The sequence below is a fragment of the Peromyscus leucopus genome, chromosome 13 (assembly GCF_004664715.2).
Source record: "Peromyscus leucopus breed LL Stock chromosome 13, UCI_PerLeu_2.1, whole genome shotgun sequence".
In the NCBI taxonomy this organism is placed as follows: Eukaryota; Metazoa; Chordata; class Mammalia; order Rodentia; family Cricetidae; genus Peromyscus; species Peromyscus leucopus.
In genome coordinates, this window is record NC_051074.1 from 10,622,681 (window position 1) to 10,626,679 (window position 3,999).

A 3,999-nucleotide genomic window follows, 5' to 3' on the forward strand; every position below is an offset into this window, starting at 1 on the left:
AAATGTGCTGGAGGCCTCAGAATTTCATAAAAAACCGTGATGTCAATAGTAAAGGTTTAAAAAAGGATTTTTCCATAACCTGGCAACAAGCCAAGGAAATTGTAAGTAAATGTCCTACCTGCTCCTTTTATAATCAGACCCATTATCAGCAGGATGTAACCCAAAGGGTACTCAGAGGAATGAAATCTGGCAGATGGATATGTTTCACTTTGCAGAATTTGGAAAATTGAAATATGTACACCATACCATTGATATTTATTCAGGATTTCAATGGGCAACTGCTGTGGGTTCTGGAAAAGCTGATTTTGTAATCACGCATTTGCTAGAAGTTATGGCCATCATGGGTATACCTGCACAAATTAAAATTGACAATGCTCTAGCATATGTTTCTGGTAAAATGAAACATTTTTTTTTGCTTATTACAATATAAAGCATATTACAGGTATACCACATAATTCTACAGGCCAAGCAGTCATAGAAAGATCAAATCAAACTCTAAAGGTTATGCTCACTAAACAGAAAGGGGTAACAAAAACTACCAGAAATAGATCACATAATGCTCTATTAACTTTGAATTTTCTCAGTGCTAATGAGAAAGGAACAACAGCTACAGAGAGACATTGGATAATAGGAAAAAACTACAGAATTAAATCAGCCTATATACTTTAAGGATGTGCTGACCTCAGAATGGAAACCAGGATATGTGTTATGTTAGGGACAAAGTTTTGCTTTTGTTTCTACAGGAGAAGATAAGCTGTGGGTACCATCAAAATTGATAAAGGTTTGATTTGAACAAGAGGGACCATCAACCAGCATGACCATCCAATTTAAACTAACAAATGCTTTTCATTTAATCAGATATAACTTGCTGAAAGGGAACCTCCCCAAAGTTAGTCTTGGGGAAGTATTTTTGTTTTTGTCTTTCAGGAGAATGAAGCCTAAGGAATCTGAAGAACACTGGACAAATGAGACATCTGAAGAAAAAGAACAAATCATCTAGAAAAAATGTCCCAAGAAATAGAGTAAATTAGCCTATTGGCATATCACATATAAAATTTCGTAAGTCTTCCTAAATGTTTGTTTCTGCTCTTCTCTATAGACACTTAACACAAATCATCGTTTTGTAGTCCCAGTTCAATTAAAAATTAAAGCTGCCTTTGGAGTTGGAGAATGGCTCTCTCCTTCTCTAAACCAAAGCATATTGTTAAAAAGAAAATGCAAAATCTCTGTATCATGTCAGAAGAAAGAGCCATCTTCTGATATGGGAAAGAAGAAAACCAAAAAATTAAGGGACTATTCTATTGCCACTAATCTCAATTCTTTGGTTCTATTTTTATTCTTTAAACTTCTCTCTCTCTCTTTTTTTTTTTTTTTTTTTTTTTTTTGGTTTTTCGAGACAGGGTTTCTCTGTGTAGCTTTGCGCCTTTCCTGGAAGTCGCTTTGGAGACCAGGCTGGCCTCGAACTCACAGAGATCCGCCTGGCTCTGCCTCCCAAGTGCTGGGATTAAAGGCGTGCACCACCACCACCACCACCACCACCACCACCACCACCACCACCACCCGGCTAAACTTCTCTTAAGGTATGAATTTTATATCACAATTTATAAGATTAATATATATATTTTAAACTTTTGTTATGATATTAAGGTCATACAGAGTACTAATTAATTCTAGAAAAAAAAAGGCTTCATTTAGTTGCCTATACATGTTTTTGTGTTCAAGTCTCTATTAGTTTTTGGCAGGGAATTATGACCAGGCCTAACAGTGAATTTGAAGTCTCCAGAAAGATGATGGGGCCCCACAACAACAATTCCACATGGACAATAATAATACCACTAAGCTGATAAACATCCCCCAAAGATCAGCTTTGGACTGCAAAACTGCTCAGAACAATTTTGAGATGGCTAGCTGAGATGATCCAGTTTCACAGACTACTCGAACAAGGACTTGAAATAAGCCCTGCACTTTGGCATTATGCAGAGACTGGACAACAAATATAGCTACCTCTCCCAGAACTTGACAGTTAACCAAAAAAATTTTCTTTTCAGGATCCCCTAAAGATGCCTTTGCCCACAAACAGCAGAAAGCAACAAGCTGCCCACATTCCCAAGAGATGGGGTGGGGTGGGTGGTTCTTGGTCTTTCAGTGGGTTTCGGGTTTGGGATAGTTGTCACTGTTTAAAAGTGTTGGTTACAAGTTGTTGTTGTTAATGGTTTGGAAAAGGTCTAAATAAAGGAGATTAGATTTAAGGTTCTTGTTTGAAAAAAAGATATAGAAATGATAGAATAAAGGGTAGAATTATTGAATCCACTCTGAAAAGAAAAAAGAGAGGATATAGATATGATATAGATAAAAGGTAGATAATTGAATCTACTTTTAAAAGACAACTACTGGTTTTAAATACTTTACATTGGATTGGATTTTTATATATTGTATACAAATTATATATATTGAGATTGATATTGTTAGAAAATGCTGTATGTATATTTCTAATTTTGTTCAGGATATTGTACTTATACAGTTTGTTTAACAATGTAATGCAATTTTCTAATCCTTGAAAGTTATTATTACCAACTATTAGGATATAAAGAAATGAAAGTTAATAGACATTGTAGTCATATTAGGTATGTTCTCAAGGTCAAGCAGAGATATATTTTAGACAGGTCATCTTCAAACCCTTCAGAGATCTACAGAATATGGCATTTAAATGTTTTAATAACTTAGAATTTTTTTCTTTTTTTATGACTATGAGACATGTCGGCTCCTGGAAGCACCAATCTACTTCAGAGAAGATATGGGCATTGAAGAAACTGCATATGGAGTTAACTTTCACTGTGGCAAAAGTTAGCCACTGGGCAGCAAAGTGCCCTCGCATCAACTGCTGACGGTATGCTATCCAAAATGGACAAACAGGACACAAAACAAAGGACTACCAATCCTTGCCAAAACAAGTGTGGCTGTGGCTTTAGCATCAGGACAATATGGCACCATCACTGAAGTGGCTTTGCAATCTGGAAAAGGCACAGTGCCCCTTTCTTTGAAGGCAGCTGAACAGGCAATATACCAATGGCTTCTGGTGTGCAGTGGAACAATAGCTGAAACAGTTATTCTTGAAGAGTAACTAGGCTGACAGAGTCTAACCTCTCAATGGGGACTGGCATTTAATAAAAGAGATGCAACCACCCACAAGCCAAGAAGAATGGGATGCGAAGAAGAATGGGATGTTGAGATGAAGCCATCCACAAGCCAAGAAGAATGGGCAGCTGAATTCTAAAAACACCAGCAATTTCCAGAATTTAAAATCCTGAATCATGATAGGACACTGGTGGAATTCAAGTTTATCTGGTACATGGAACATTCACACTGAATGTGAGGTTGAGCTGTAGGCCTTGTGGACATCCTACTTCACAAATGAGTCTGTCAGATATGCTAAGCCTATAGGCTGAAGATGATGCCCCAACACTGCAGAGAAACCTCGGGTGAGTGTTCAGGCAGCTGGCTGTTTCTGTCAGCTCACATTATTTTGGAAGTCACTTATTTGCACTTCCTGTTTTACTAGGTAATATTATTTCCTTCTTGGGTCTCTGAGGGAGTTGAAGATTAGATAGTTGTAGTAACAATTTTCCTTGTTAAGAATTTCAGAAAAGAAACTCACTAGGAAGTGTAAAGTGTATAAGTTTAAAAGACATCATAAGATAGTTTTCTGTTGGTAATACAAGTTAGGATAGAAAGTGAATTAGGTACATTTTTGGTAAGTCCAAAATGTACCACCACTTGGCTTGTTTGTTTTCTTTTTCTTTTTTTTTTTTTTTTTTTTTTGGTTTTTCGAGACAGGGTTTCTCTGTGTAGCTTTGCGCCTTTTCCTGGAACTCACTTAGTAGCCCAGGCTGGCCTCGAACTCACAGAGATCCGCCTGGCTCTGCCTCCCGAGTGCTGGGATTAAAGGCGTGCGCCACCACCGCCCGGCTTGTTTTCTTATTGTCAAATTTTTAAGAGTTT